Source organism: Ambystoma mexicanum, chromosome 11, assembly GCF_040938575.1.
Source record: "Ambystoma mexicanum isolate Mex_15411 chromosome 11, UKY_AmexF1_1, whole genome shotgun sequence".
NCBI lineage: Eukaryota > Metazoa > Chordata > Amphibia > Caudata > Ambystomatidae > Ambystoma > Ambystoma mexicanum.
The window spans coordinates 1182633795-1182650927 of NC_090934.1; positions in this window are offsets into that span (position 1 = coordinate 1182633795).

The following is a 17133-nucleotide window of genomic DNA, read 5'->3' on the forward strand; positions in this document are numbered from 1 at the left end:
TATCTCCCACCCGGCCTGCCACTTTCCATAAGTCACCTGAACGGACACCACTGCAGCAGGCCCTAATATCTCCCACCCGGCCTGCCACTTTCCATAAGCCACCTGAACGGACACCACTGCAACAGGCCCCAATATCTGCCACTCGGCCTGCCTCCATGCATAAGCCATCTAAACGGACACCTTTGAAGCAGGCCCTAATATCTCCCACCCGACCGCCCTCTATGCATATAACACCTAAAGGGATACCTTTGCAGCAGGCCAATATCTCCCACACGGCCTGTCTCCTTGCATAAGCCACCTGAAGGGACACCTTTGCAGCAGGCCAATATCTCCCGACCGGCCTGCCTTCTTGCATAAACCACCTGAATGGACACCTCTGCAGCAGGCCCTAATATCTCCCACCCGGCCTCCCTCCATGCATAAGCCACCTGAAGAGACACCTTTGGAGCAGGCACTAATATCACCCACCCGGCCTGCCTCCTTGCATTAGCCACCTGAACTGACACCTTTGCAGCAGGCCAATATCTCCCACCCAGCCTGCCTCCTTGCATAAGCCACCTGAACAGACACCTCTGCAGCAGGCCCCAATATCTGCCACCCGGCCTGCCTCCTTGCCCTAGTATATGCCACCCGGCCTGCCTCCATGCATAAGCCACCTGAGCACACACCTCTGCAGCAGGCCCTCAAATCTCCCACCCGGCCTGCCACCTTGCATAATCCACCTGAACTGACACCTCTGCAGCAGGCACCTGTATCTGCCACCCGGCCTGCCTCATGCATAAGCCACCTGAAAGGACACCTCTGCAGCAGGCCCTAATATCTGCCACCCGGCCTGCCTCAATGCATAGGCCACTTGAACAGACACCTCTGCAGCAGGCCCCAATATCTGCCACCCGGCCTGCCTCCTTGCCCTAATATCTGCCACCCGGCCTGCCTCCATGCATAAACCACCTGAACAGACACCTTTGCAGCAGGCACTAATATCTCACACCCGACCTGCCTCCTTGCATTAGCAACCTGAAATGACACCTTTGCTGCAGGCCAATATCTCCCACCCAGCCTGCCTCCTTGCATAAGCCACCTGAAGGGACACCTTTGCAGCAGGCCAGAATATCTCCCACCCAGCCTCCCTCCATGCCCCAATATCTGCCACCCTGCCTGCCTCCATGCATAAGCCACCTGAACTAACACCTCTGCAGCAGGCCCTAATATCTGCCACCCGGCCTGCCTCCTTGCATAAGCCACCTGAAGGGACACCTTTGCAGCAGGCCCGAATATCTCCCACCCAGCCTTCCTCCATGCATAAGACACCTGAACGGACAGCTCTGCAGCAGGGCCGACTATCTCCCACCTGGCCTGCCACCTTGCATAAGCCACCTGAACGGACACCACTGCAGCAGGTCCCAATATCTGCCACCCGTCTGCCTCCTTGCATAAGCCACCTGAACGGACACCTCTGCAGCAAGTCCTAATATCTGCCACCCGGCCTGCCTCCTTGCCCTAATATATGCCACCCGGCCTGTCTCCTTGCATAAGCCACCTGAACGGACACCTCTGCAGCAGGCCCCAATATCTGCCACCCGGCCTGCCTCCTTGGCCTAGTATATGCCACCCGGCCTGCCTCCATGCATAAGCCACCTGAATGGACACCTCTGCAGCAGGTCCCAATATGTACCACCCGGCCTGCCTTCTTGCCCTAATATATGCCACCAGGCCTGCCTCCTTGCATAAGCCACCAGAATGGACACCTCTGAAGCAGGTCCCAATTTCTGGCACCCGGCCTGCCTCCTTGCCCTAATATCTGCCACCCCGCCTGCCACCTTGCATAAGCCACCTGAACGGGCACCTCTTCAGCAAGCCCTAATATCTGCCACCCGGCCTGCCACTTTCCATAAGTCACCTGAACGGACACCACTGCAGCAGGTCCTTATATCTCCCACCCGGCCTGCCACTTTCCATAAGCCACCTGAACGGACACCACTGCAGCAGGCCCCAATATCTGCCACTCGGCCTGCCTCCATGCATAAGCCATCTAAACGGACACCTTTGAAGCAGGCCCTAATATCTCCCACCCGACCTCCCTCTATACATATAACACCTGAAGGGATACCTTTGCAGCAGGCCAATATCTCCCACCCGGCCTGTCTCCTTGCATAAGCCAACTGAAGGGACACCTTTGCAGCAGGCCAATATCTCCCAACCGGCCTGCCTTCTTGCATAAACCACCTGAACGGACACCTCTGCAGCATGCCCTAATATCTCCCACCCGGCCTGCCACCTTGCATAAGCCACCTGAATGGACACCTCTGCAGCAGGCCCTAATATCTCCCACCCGGCCTCCCTCCATGCATAAGCCACCTGAGCACACACCTCTGCAGCAGGCCCTCAAATCTCCCACCCGGCCTGCCACCTTGCATAAGCCACCTGAACTGACACCTCTGCAGCAGGCACCTGTATCTGCCACCCGGCCTGCCTCATGCATAAGCCACCTGAAAGGACACCTCTGCAGCAGGCCCTAATATCTGCCACCCGGCCTGCCTCAATGCATAGGCCACTTGAACAGACACCTCTGCAGCAGGCCCCAATATCTGCCACCCAGCCTGCCTCCTTGCCCTAATATCTGCCACCCGGCCTGCCTCCATGCATAAGCCACCTGAACAGACACCTTTGCAGCAGGCACTAATATCTCACACCCAACCTGCCTCCTTGCATTAGCAACCTGAAATGACACCTTTGCTGCAGGCCAATATCTCCCACCCAGCCTGCCTCCTTGCATAAGCCACCTGAAGGGACACCTTTGCAGCAGGCCAGAATATCTCCCACCCAGCCTCCCTCCATGCCCCAATATCTGCCACCCTGCCTGCCTCCATGCATAAGCCACCTGAACTAACACCTCTGCAGCAGGCCCTAATATCTGCCACCCGGCCTGCCTCCTTGCATAAGCCACCTGAAGGGACACCTTTGCAGCAGGCCCGAATATCTCCCACCCAGCCTTCCTCCATGCATAAGACACCTGAACGGACAGCTCTGCAGCAGGGCCGACTATCTCCCACCTGGCCTGCCACCTTGCATAAGCCACCTGAACGGACACCACTGCAGCAGGTCCCAATATCTGCCACCCGTCTGCCTCCTTGCATAAGCCACCTGAACGGACACCTCTGCAGCAAGTCCTAATATCTGCCACCCGGCCTGCTTCCTTGCCCTAATATATGCCACCCGGCCTGTCTCCTTTCATAAGCCACCTGAACGGACACCTCTGAAGCAGGTCCCAATATCTGCCACCCGGTCTGCCTCCTTGCCTTAATATCTTCCACCCTGCCTGCCACCTTGCATAAGCCACCTGAACGGGCACCTCTTCAGCAGGCCCTAGTATCTCCCACCCAGCCTGCCACTTTCCATAAGTCATCTGAACGGGCACCACTGCAGCAGGCCCTAATATCTGCCACCCGGCCTGCCTCCATGCACAAGCCACCTGAACAGACACCTCTTCAGCAGGCCCTAATATGTCCCACTCGGCCTGCCACTTTCCATAAGCCACCTGAACGGACACCACTGCAGCAGGACCCAATATCTGCCCCCAGCCTGCCTCCTTGCCCTAATATCTGCCACCCGGCCTGCCTCCATGCATAAGCCATCTGAACGGACACCTTTGCAGCAGGCCCTAATATCTCCCACCCGACCTCCCTCTATGCATAAGACAACTGAAGGGACACCTTTGCAGCAGGCCAATATCTCTCACCCGGCCTGCCTCCTTGCATAAACCACCTGAAGGGACACCTTTGCAGCAGGCCAATATCTCCCACCCGGCCTGCCTTCTTGCATAAGCCACCTGAACGGACACCTCTGCAGCATGCCCTAATATCTCCCACCCTGCCTGCCACCTTGCATAAGCCACCTGAATGGACACCTCTGCAGCAGGCCCTAATATCTCCCACCCAGCCTCCCTCCACGCAGTAGCCACCTAAGCACACACCTCTGCAGCAGGCCCTAATATCTGCCATCCGGCCTGCCTCCTTGCATAAGCCACCTGAAGGGACACCTTTGCAGCAGGCAATATCTCCCACTGGCCTGCCTCCTTGCATAAGCCACCTGAACGGACACCTCTGCAGAAGGCCCTTATATCTGCCACCCGGCCTGCCTCAATGCATAGGCCACTTGAACAGACACCTCTGCAGCAGGCCCTAATATCTGCCACCCGGCCTGCCTCCTTGCATAAGCCATCTGAAGGAACACCTTTGCAGCAGGCCCGAATATCTCCCACCCAGCCTTCCTCCATACATAAGACACCTGAAGGGACACCTTTGCAGCATGCCAATATCTCCCACCTGGTCAGCCTCCTTGCATAAGCCACCTGAACGGACATCTCTGCAGCAAGCCCTAATAATTCCCACCCGGTCTGCCACCTTGCTTAAGCCACCTGAACAGACACCTCTGCAACAGGCCAGAATATCTCCCACCCAGCCTCCCTCCATGCCCCAATATCTGCCACCCAGCCTGCCTCCATGCATAAGACAACTGAACGGACACCTTTGCAGCAGGCCCTAATATCTCCCACCCGGCCTCCCTCCATGCATGCATAAGCCACCTGAACTGACACCTCTGCAGCAGGCCCTAATATCTGCCACCCGGCCTGCCTCCTTGCATAAGCCATCTGAAGGAACACCTTTGCAGCAGGCCCGAATATCTCCCACCCAGCCTTCCTCCATACATAAGACACCTGAAGGGACACCTTTGCAGCATGCCAATATCTCCCACCTGGTCAGCCTCCTTGCATAAGCCACCTGAACGGACATCTCTGCAGCAAGCCCTAATAATTCCCACCCGGTCTGCCACCTTGCTTAAGCCACCTGAACAGACACCTCTGCAACAGGCCAGAATATCTCCCACCCAGCCTCCCTCCATGCCCCAATATCTGCCACCCAGCCTGCCTCCATGCATAAGACACCTGAACGGACACCTTTGCAGCAGGCCCTAATATCTCCCACCCGGCCTCCCTCCATGCATGCATAAGCCACCTGAACTGACACCTCTGCAGCAGGCCCTAATATCTGCCACCCGGCCTGCCTCCTTGCATAAGCCATCTGAAGGAACACCTTTGCAGCAGGCCCGAATATCTCCCACCCAGCCTTCCTCCATACATAAGACACCTGAAGGGACACCTTTGCAGCATGCCAATATCTCCCACCTGGTCAGCCTCCTTGCATAAGCCACCTGAACGGACATCTCTGCAGCAAGCCCTAATAATTCCCACCCGGTCTGCCACCTTGCTTAAGCCACCTGAACAGACACCTCTGCAGCAGGCTCTAATATCTCCCACCCAGCCTGCTTCCAAGCATAAGCCACCTGAATGGACACCTCTGCAGCAGGTCCCAATTTCTGGCACCCGGCCTGCCTCCTTGCCCTAATATCTGCCACCCCGCCTGCCACCTTGCATAAGCCACCTGAACGGCACCTCTTCAGCAGGCCCTAATATCTCCCACCCGGCCTGCCACTTCCCATAAGTCACCTGAACGGACACCACTGCAGCAGGCCCTAATATCTCCCACCCGGCATGCCACTTTCCATAAGCCACCTGAACGGACACCACTGCAGCAGGCCCCAATATTTGCCACCCGGCCTGCCTCCTTGCCCTAATATCTGCCACTCGGCCTGCCTCCATGCATAAGCCATCTAAACGGACACCTTTGAAGCAGGCCCTAATATCTCCCACCCGACCTCCCTCTATGTATATAACACCTGAAGGGATACCTTTGCAGCAGGCCAATATCTCCCACCCGGCCTGCCTCCTTGCATAAGCCACCTGAAGGGACACCTTTGCAGCAGGCCAATATCTCCCAACCGGCCAGCCACTTTCCATAAGCCACCTGAACGGACACCACTGCAGCAGGCCCCAATATCTGCCACCCGGCCTGCCTCCTTGCCCTAATATCTGCCACTCGGCCTGCCTCCATGCATAAGCCATCTAAACGGACACCTTTGAAGCAGGCCCTAATATCTCCTACCCGACCTCCCTCTATGCATATAACACCTGAAGGGATACCTTTGCAGCAGGCCAATATCTCCCACCCGGCCTGCCACCTTGCATAAGCCACCTGAACTGACACCTCTGCAGCAGGCACCTGTATCTGCCACCCGGCCTGCCTCATGCATAAGCCACCTGAACGGACACCTCTGCAGCAGGCCCTAATATCTGCCACCCGGCCTGCCTCAATGCATAGGCCACTTGAACAGACACCTCTGCAGCAGGCCCCAATATCTGCCACCCAGCCTGCCTCCTTGCCCTAATATCTGCCACCCGGCCTGCCTCCATGCATAAGCCACCTGAACAGACACCTTTGCAGCAGGCACTAATATCTCACACCCGACCTGCCTCCTTGCATTAGCCACCTGAACTGACACCTTTGCTGTAGGCCAATATCTCCCACCCGGCCTGCCTCCTTGCATAAGCCACCTGAAGGGACACCTTTGCAGCAGGCCAGAATATCTCCCACCCAGCCTCCCTCCATGCCCCAATATCTGCCACCCTGCCTGCCTCCGTGCATAAGCCACCTGAACGGACACCTCTGCAGCAGGCCCTAATATCTGCCACCCGGCCTGCCTCAATGCATAGGCCACTTGAACAGACACCTCTGCAGCAGGCCCCAATATCTGCCACCCGGCCTGCCTCCTTGCCCTAATATCTGCCACCCGGCCTGCCTCCATGCATAAGCCACCTGAACAGACACCTTTGCAGCAGGCACTAATATCTCACACCCGACCTGCCTCCTTGCATTAGCAACCTGAAATGACACCTTTGCTGCAGGCCAATATCTCCCACCCAGCCTGCCTCCTTGCATAAGCCACCTGAAGGGACACCTTTGCAGCAGGCCAGAATATCTCCCACCCAGCCTCCCTCCATGCCCCAATATCTGCCACCCTGCCTGCCTCCATGCATAAGCCACCTGAACTAACACCTCTGCAGCAGGCCCTAATATCTGCCACCCGGCCTGCCTCCTTGCATAAGCCACCTGAAGGGACACCTTTGCAGCAGGCCCGAATATCTCCCACCCAGCCTTCCTCCATGCATAAGACACCTGAACGGACAGCTCTGCAGCAGGGCCGACTATCTCCCACCTGGCCTGCCACCTTGCATAAGCCACCTGAACGGACACCACTGCAGCAGGTCCCAATATCTGCCACCCGTCTGCCTCCTTGCATAAGCCACCTGAACGGACACCTCTGCAGCAAGTCCTAATATCTGCCACCCGGCCTGCCTCCTTGCCCTAATATATGCCACCCGGCCTGTCTCCTTGCATAAGCCACCTGAACGGACACCTCTGAAGCAGGTCCCAATATCTGCCACCCGGTCTGCCTCCTTGCCTTAATATCTTCCACCCTGCCTGCCACCTTGCATAAGCCACCTGAACGGGCACCTCTTCAGCAGGCCCTAATATCTCCCACCCAGCCTGCCACTTTCCATAAGTCATCTGAACGGGCACCACTGCAGCAGGCCCTAATATCTGCCACCCGGCCTGCCTCCATGCACAAGCCACCTGAACAGACACCTCTTCAGCAGGCCCTAATATGTCCCACTCGGCCTGCCACTTTCCATAAGCCACCTGAACGGACACCACTGCAGCAGGACCCAATATCTGCCCCCAGCCTGCCTCCTTGCCCTAATATCTGCCACCCGGCCTGCCTCCATGCATAAGCCATCTGAACGGACACCTTTGCAGCAGGCCCTAATATCTCCCACCCGACCTCCCTCTATGCATAAGACAACTGAAGGGACACCTTTGCAGCAGGCCAATATCTCTCACCCGGCCTGCCTCCTTGCATAAACCACCTGAAGGGACACCTTTGCAGCAGGCCAATATCTCCCACCCGGCCTGCCTTCTTGCATAAGCCACCTGAACGGACATCTCTGCAGCATGCCCTAATATCTCCCACCCTGCCTGCCACCTTGCATAAGCCACCTGAATGGACACCTCTGCAGCAGGCCCTAATATCTCCCACCCAGCCTCCCTCCACGCAGTAGCCACCTAAGCACACACCTCTGCAGCAGGCCCTAATATCTGCCATCCGGCCTGCCTCCTTGCATAAGCCACCTGAAGGGACACCTTTGCAGCAGGCCAATATCTCCCACTGGCCTGCCTCCTTCCATAAGCCACCTGAACGGACACCTCTGCAGAAGGCCCTTATATCTGCCACCCGGCCTGCCTCAATGCATAGGCCACTTGAACAGACACCTCTGCAGCATGCCTCCATATCTGCCACCCGGCCTGCCTCCTTGCCGTAATAAATGCCACCCAGCCTGCCTCCTTGCGTAAGCGACCTGAACAGACACCTCTGCAGCAGGCCCCAATATCTGCCTCTCGGCCCACCTCCTTGCCCTAATATCTGCCACCCGGCCTCCCACCTTGCAGAAGCCACCTGAACGGACACCTCTGCAGCAGGCCCTAATATCTCCCACCCGGCCTCCCTCCATGCATAAGCCACCTGAACGGACACCTCTTCAGCAGGCCCTAATATCTCCCACCCGGCCTCCCTCCATGCAGAAGCCACCTGAACGGACACCTCTGCGGCAGACCCTAATATCTGGCACCCGGCCTGCCTCCTTGCATAAGCCACCTGAAGGGACACCTTTGCAGCAGGCCAGAATATCTCCCACCCAGCCTCCCTCCATGCCCCAATATCTGCCACCCAGCCTGCCTCCATGCATAAGACACCTGAACGGACACCTTTGCAGCAGGCCCGAATATCTCCCACCCAGCCTTCCTCCATACATAAGACACCTGAAGGGACACCTTTGCAGCATGCCAATATCTCCCACCTGGTCAGCCTCCTTGCATAAGCCACCTGAACGGACATCTCTGCAGCAGGCCCTAATAATTCCCACCCGGTCTGCCACCTTGCTTAAGCCACCTGAACAGACACCTCTGCAGCAGGCTCTAATATCTCCCACCCAGCCTGCTTCCAAGCATAAGCCACCTGAATGGACACCTCTGCAGCAGGTCCCAATTTCTGGCACCCGGCCTGCCTCCTTGCCCTAATATCTGCCACCCCGCCTGCCACCTTGCATAAGCCACCTGAACGGCACCTCTTCAGCAGGCCTTAATATCTCCCACCCGGCCTGCCACTTTCCATAAGTCACCTGAACGGACACCACTGCAGCAGGCCCTAATATCTCCCACCCGGCATGCCACTTTCCATAAGCCACCTGAACGGACACCACTGCAGCAGGCCCCAATATCTGCCACTCGGCCTGCCTCCTTGCCCTAATATCTGCCACTCGGCCTGCCTCCATGCATAAGCCATCTAAACGGACATCTTTGAAGCAGGCCCTAATATCTCCCACCCGACCTCCCTCTATGTATATAACACCTGAAGGGATACCTTTGCAGCAGGCCAATATCTCCCAACCGGCCAGCCACTTTCCATAAGCCACCTGAACGGACACCACTGCAGCAGGCCCCAATATCTGCCACCCAGCCTGCCTCCTTGCCCTAATATCTGCCACTCGGCCTGCCTCCATGCATAAGCCATCTAAACGGACACCTTTGAAGCAGGCCCTAATATCTCCTACCCGACCTCCCTCTATGCATATAACACCTGAAGGGATACCTTTGCAGCAGGCCAATATCTCCCACCCGGCCTGCCACCTTGCATAAGCCACCTGAACTGACACCTCTGCAGCAGGCACCTGTATCTGCCACCGGGCCTGCCTCATGCATAAGCCACCTGAACGGACACCTCTGCAGCAGGCCCTAATATCTGCCACCCGGCCTGCCTCAATGCATAGGCCACTTGAACAGACACCTCTGCAGCAGGCCCCAATATCTGCCACCCAGCCTGCCTCCTTGCCCTAATATCTGCCACCCGGCCTGCCTCCATGCATAAGCCACCTGAACAGACACCTTTGCAGCAGGCACTAATATCTCACACCCGACCTGCCTCCTTGCATTAGCCACCTGAACTGACACCTTTGCTGTAGGCCAATATCTCCCACCCGGCCTGCCTCCTTGCATAAGCCACCTGAAGGGACACCTTTGCAGCAGGCCAGAATATCTCCCACCCAGCCTCCCTCCATGCCCCAATATCTGCCACCCTGCCTGCCTCGGTGCATAAGCCACCTGAACTGACACCTCTGCAGCAGGCCCTAATATCTGCCACCCTGCCTGCCTCCGTGCATAAGCCACCTGAACTGACACCTTTGCAGCAGGCCCGAATATCTCCCACCCAGCCTTCCTCCATGCATAAGACACCTGAACGGACAGCTATGCAGCAGGGCCGAATATCTCCCACCTGGCCTGCCACCTTGCATAAGCCACCTGAACGGACACCACTGCAGCAGGTCCCAATATCTGCCACCCGTCTGCCTCCTTGCATAAGCCACCTGAACGGACACCTCTCAGCAGGTCCTAATATCTGCCACCCGGCCTGCCTCCTTGCCCTAATATATGCCACCCGGCCTGTCTCCTTGCATAAGCCACCTGAACGGACACCTCTGAAGCAGGTCCCAATATCTGCCACCCGGTCTGCCTCCTTGCCTTAATATCTTCCACCCTGCCTGCCACCTTGCATAAGCCACCTGAACAGGCACCTCTTCAGCAGGCCCTAATATCTCCCACCCGGCCTGCCACTTTCCATAAGTCATCTGAACGGACACCACTGCAGCAGGCCCTAATATCTGCCACCCGGCCTGCCTCCATGCACAAGCCACCTGAACAGACACCTCTTCAGCAGGCGCTAATATCTCCCACCCGGCCTGCCACTTTCCATAAGCCACCTGAACGGACACCACTGCAGCAGGACCCAATATCTGCCCCCCAGCCTGCCTCCTTGCCCTAATATCTGCCACCCGGCCTGCCTCCTTGCCCTAATATCTGCCACCCGGCCTGCCTCCATGCATAAGCCATCTGAACGGACACCTTTGCAGCAGGCCCTAATATCTCCCACCCGACCTCCCTCTATGCATAAGACAACTGAAGGGACACCTTTGCAGCAGGCCAATATCTCTCACCCGGCCTGCCTCCTTGCATAAACCACCTGAAGGGACACCTTTGCAGCAGGCCAATATCTCCCACCCGGCCTGCCTTCTTGCATAAGCCACCTGAACGGACACCTCTGCAGCATGCCCTAATATCTCCCACCCGGCCTGCCACCTTGCATAAACCACCTGAATGGACACCTCTGCAGCAGGCCCTAATATCTCCCACCCGGCCTCCCTCCATGCAGAAGCCACCTGAGCACACACCTCTGCAGCAGGCCCTAATATCTGCCATCCGGCCTGCCTCCTTGCATAAGCCACCTGAAGGGACACCTTTGCAGCAGGCAAATATCTCCCACTGGCCTGCCTCCTTGCATAAGCCACCTGAACGGACAGCTCTGCAGCAGGCCCTCATATCTCCCACCCGGCCTGCCACCTTGCATAAGCCACCTGAACAGACACCTCTGCAGCAGGCCCTTATATCTGCCACCCGGCCTGCCTCAATGCATAGGCCACTTGAACAGACACCTCTGCAGCATGCCTCCATATCTGCCACCCGGCCTGCCTCCTTGTCGTAATAAATGCCACCCTGCCTGCCTCTATGTATAAGCCACCTGAACAGACACCTTTGCAGCAGGCCCTAATATCTCCCATTCGGCCCGCCTCCTTGCATTAGCCACCAGAACGGACACCTTTGCAGCAGGCCAATATCTCCCACACAGCCTGCCTCCTTGCGTAAGCCACCTAAACAGACACCTCTGCAGCAGGCCCTTATATCTGCCACCCGGCCTGCCTCAATGCATAGGCCACTTGAACAGACACCTCTGCAGCATGCCTCCATATCTGCCACCCGGCCTGCCTCCTTGCCGTAATAAATGCCACCCAGCCTGCCTCTATGCATAAGCCACCTGAACAGACACCTTTGCAGCAGGCCCTAATATCTCCCATTCGGCCCGCCTCCTTGCATTAGCCACCTGAACAGACACCTCTGCAGCAGGCTCTAAAATCTCCCACCCAGCCTGCTTCCAAGCATAAGCCACCTGAATGGACACCTCTGCAGCAGGTCCCAATATCTACCACCCGGCCTGCCTTCTTGCCCTAATATATGCCACCCGGCCTCCCTCCTTGCATAAGCCACCTGAATGGACACCTCTGAAGCAGGTCCCAATTTCTGGCACCCGGCCTGCCTCCTTGCCCTAATATCTGCCACCCCGCCTGCCACCTTGCATAAGCCACCTGAACAGGCACCTCTTCAGCAGGCCCTAATATCTCCCACCGGGACTGCCACTTTCCATAAGTCACCTGAACGGACACCACTGCAGCAGGCCCTAATATCTCCCACCCGGCCTGCCACTTTCCATAAGCCACCTGAACGGACACCACTGCAGCAGGCCCCAATATCTGCCACCCGGCCTGCCTCCTTGCCCTAATATCTGCCACTTTGCCTGCCTCCATGCATAAGCCATCTAAACGGACACCTTTGCAGCAGGCCCTAATATCTCTCACCCGGCCTGCCTCCTTGCATAAACCACCTGAAGGGACACCTTTGCAGCAGGCCAATATCTCCCACCCAGCCTGCCTTCTTGCATAAGCCACCTGAACGGACACCTCTGCAGCATGCCCTAATATCTGCCACCCGACCTCCCTCTATGCATAAACCACCTGAAGGGACACCTTTGCAGCAGGCCAATATCTCCCCCCCAGCCTGCCTTCTTGAATAAGCCACCTGAACGGACACCTCTGCAGCATGCCCTAATATCTCCCACCCGGCCTGCCACCTTGCATAAGCCACCTGAATGGACACCTCTGCAGCAGGCCCTAATATCTCCACCCGGCCTCCCTCCATGCAGAAGCCACCTGAGCACACACCTCTGCAGCAGGCCCTAATATCTGCCATCCGGCCTGCCTCCTTGCATAAGCCACCTGAAGGGACACCTTTGCAGCAGGCCAATATCTCCCACTGGCCTGCCTCCTTGCATAAGCCACCTGAACGGACACCTCTGCAGCAGGCCCTTATATCTGCCACCCGGCCTGCCTCAATGCATAGGCCACTTGAACAGACACCTCTGCAGCATGCCTCCATATCTGCCACCCGGCCTGCCTCCTTGCCGTAATAAATGCCACCCAGCCTGCCTCTATGCATAAGCCACCTGAACAGACACCTTTGCAGCAGGCCCTAATATCTCCCATTCGGCCCGCCTCCTTGCATTAGCCACCTGAACAGACACCTCTGCAGCAGGCTCTAAAATCTCCCACCCAGCCTGCTTCCAAGCATAAGCCACCTGAATGGACACCTCTGCAGCAGATCCCAATATCTACCCCCCGGCCTGCCTTCTTGCCCTAATATATGCCACCCGGCCTGCCTCCTTGCATAAGCCACCTGAATGGACACCTCTGAAGCAGGTCCCAATTTCTGGCACCTGGCCTGCCTCCTTGCCCTAATATCTGCCACCTCGCCTGCCACCTTGCATAAGCCACCTGACCAGGCACCTCTTCAGCAGGCCCTAATATCTCCCACCCGGACTGCCACTTTCCATAAGTCACCTGAACGGACACCACTGCAGCAGGCCAATATCTCCCACCCAGCCTGCCTTCTTGCATAAGCCACCTGAACGGACACCTCTGCAGCATGCCCTAATATCTCCCACCCGGCCTGCCACCTTGTATAAACCACCTGAATGGACACCTCTGCAGCAGGCCCTAATATCTCCACCCGGCCTCCCTCCATGCAGAAGCCACCTGAGCACACACCTCTGCAGCAGGCCCTAATATCTGCCATCCGGCCTGCCTCCTTGCATAAGCCACCTGAAGGGACACCTTTGCAGCAGGCCAATATCTCCCACTGGCCTGCCTCCTTGCATAAGCCACCTGAACAGACAGCTCTGCAGCAGGCCCTCATATCTCCCACCCGGCCTGCCACCTTGCATAAGCCACCTGAACGGTCACCTCTGCAGCAGGCCCTTATATCTGCCACCCGGCCTGCCTCAATGCATAGGCCACTTGAACAGACACCTCTGCAGCATGCCTCCATATCTGCCACCCGGCCTGCCTCCTTGCCGTAATAAATGCCACCCAGCCTGCCTCTATGCATAAGCCACCTGAACAGACACCTTTGCAGCAGGCCCTAATATCTCCCATTCGGCCCGCCTCCTTGCATTAGCCACCTGAACAGACACCTCTGCAGCAGGCTCTAAAATCTCCCATCCAGCCTGCTTCCAAGCATGAGCCACCTGAATGGACACCTCTGCAGCAGGTCCCAATATCTACCACCCGGCCTGCCTTCTTGCCCTAATATATGCCACCCGGCCTGCCTCCTTGCATAAGCCACCTGAATGGACACCTCTGAAGCAGGTCCCAATTTCTGGGACCCGGCCTGCCTCCTTGCCCTAATATCTGCACCCCGCCTGCCACCTTGCATAAGCCACCTGAACAGGCACCTCTTCAGCAGGCCCTAATATCTCCCACCTGGACTGCCACTTTCCATAAGTCACCTGAACGGACACCACTGCAGCAGGCCCTAATATCTCCCACCCGGCCTGCCACTTTCCATAAGCCACCTGAACGGACACCACTGCAGCAGGCCCGGCCTGCCTCCTTGCCCAAATATCTGCCACTCGGCCTGCCTCCATGCATAAGCCATCTAAACGGACACCTTTGAAGCAGGCCCTAATATCTCCCACCCGACCTCCCTCTATGCATATAACACCTGAAGGGATACCTTTGCAGCAGGCCAATATCTCCCACCCGGCCTGCCTCCTTGCATAAGCCACCTGAAGGGAAACCTTTGCAGCAGGCCAATATCTCCCAACCGGCCTGCCTTCTTGCATAAACCACCTGAACGGACACCTCTGCAGCATGCCCTAATATCTCCCACCCGGCCTGCCACCTTGCATAAGCCACCTGAATGGACACCTCTGCAGCAGGCCCTAATATCTCCCACCCGGCCTCCCTCCATGCATAAACCACCTGAGCACACACCTCTGCAGCAGGCCCTCAAATCTCCCACCCGGCCTGCCACCTTGCATAAGCCACCTGAACTGACACCTCTGCAGCAGGCCCTAATATCTGCCACCCGGTCAGCCTCAATGCATAGGCCACTTGAACAGACACCTCTGCAGTAGGCCCCAATATCTGCCACCCGGCCTGCCTCTTTGCCCTAATATCTGCCACCCGGCCTGCCTCCATGCATAAGCCACCTGAACAGACACCTTTGCAGCAGGCACTAATATCTCACACACGACCTGCCTCCTTGCATTAGCCACCTGAACTGACACCTTTGCTGCAGGCCAATCTCTCCCACCCGGCCTGCCTCCTTGCATAAACCACCTGAAGGGACACCTTTGCAGCAGGCCAGAATATCTTCCACCCAGCCTTCCTCCATGCCCCAATATCTGCCACCCTGCCTGCCTCCATGCATAAGCCACCTGAACTGACACCTCTGCAGCAGGCCCTAATATCTGCCACCCGGCCTGCCTCCTTGCATAAGCCACCTGAAGGGACACCTTTGCAGCAGGCCCGAATATCTCCCACCCAGCCTTCCTCCATGCATAAGACTCCTGAACGGACAGCTCTGCAGCAGGGCCGAATATCTCCCACCTGGCCTGCCACCTTGCATAAGCCACCTGAACGGACACCATTGCAGCAGGTCCCAATATCTGCCACCCGTCTGCCTCCTTGCATAAGCCACCTGAACGGACACCTCTGCAGCAGGTCCTAATGTCTGCCATCCGGCCTGCCTCCTTGCCCTAATATATGCCACCCGGCCTGTCTCCTTGCATAAGCCACCTGAACGGACACCTCTGAAGCAGGTCCCAATATCTGCCACCCGGTCTGCCTCCTTGCCTTAATATCTTCCACCCTGCCTGCCACCTTGCATAAGCCACCTGAACGGGCACCTCTTCAGCAGGCCCTAATATCTCCCACCCGGCCTGCCACTTTCCATAAGCCACCTGAACGGACACCACTGCAGCAGGACCTAATATCTCCCACCCGACCTCCCTCTATGCATAAGACAACTGAAGGGACACCTTTGCAGGAGGCCAATATCTCTCACCCGGCCTGCCTCCTTGCATAAACCACCTGAAGGGACACCTTTGCAGCAGGCCAATATCTCCCACCCAGCCTGCCTTCTTGCATAAGCCACCTGAACGGACACCTCTGTAGCATGCCCTAATATCTCCCACCTGGCCTGCCACCTTGCATAAGCCACCTGAGCACACACCTCTGCAGCAGGCCCTAATATCTGCCATCCGGCCTGCCTCCTTGCATAAGCCACCTGAAGGGACACCTTTGCAGCAGGCCAATATCTCCCACTGGCCTGCCTCCTTGCATAAGCCACCTGAACGGACAGCTCTGCAGCAGGCCCTCATATCTCCCACCCGGCCTGCCACCTTGCATAAGCCACCTGAACGGACACCTCTGCAGCAGGCCCTTATATCTGCCACCCGGCCTGCCTCTATGCATAAGTCACCTGAACAGACACCTTTGCAGCAGGCCCTAATATCTCCCATTCGGCCCGCCTCCTTGCATTAGCCACCTGAACGGACACCTTTGCAGCAGGCCAATATCTCCCACCCGGCCTGCCTCCTTGCGTAAGCCACCTGAACAGACACCTCTGCAGCAGGCCCCAAAATCTGCCACCCGGCCCACCTCCTTGCCCTAATATCTCCCACCCAGCCTCCCTCCATGCATAAGCCACCTGAACGGACACCTCTGCTGCAGACCCTAATATCTGGCACCCAGCCTGCCTCCTTGCATAAGCCACCTGAAGGGACACCTTTGCAGCAGGCCAGAATATCTCCCACCCAGCCTCCCTCCATGCCCCAATATCTGCCACCCAGCCTGCCTCCATGCATAAGCCACCTGAACGGACACCTTTGCAGCAGGCCCTAATATCTCCCACCCGGCCTCCCTCCATGCATAAGCCACCTGAACGGACACCTCTGCAGCAGGCCCTAATATCTGCCTCCCGGCCTGCCTCCTTGCATAAGCCACCTGAAGGAACACCTTTGCAGCAGGCCCGAATATCTCCCACCCAGCCTTCCTCCACGCATAAGACACCTGAAAGGACACCTTTGCAGCAGGCCAATATCTCCCACCCGGTCAGCCTCCTTGCATAAGCCACCTGAACGGACACCTCTGCAGCTGGCCCTAATAATTCCCAC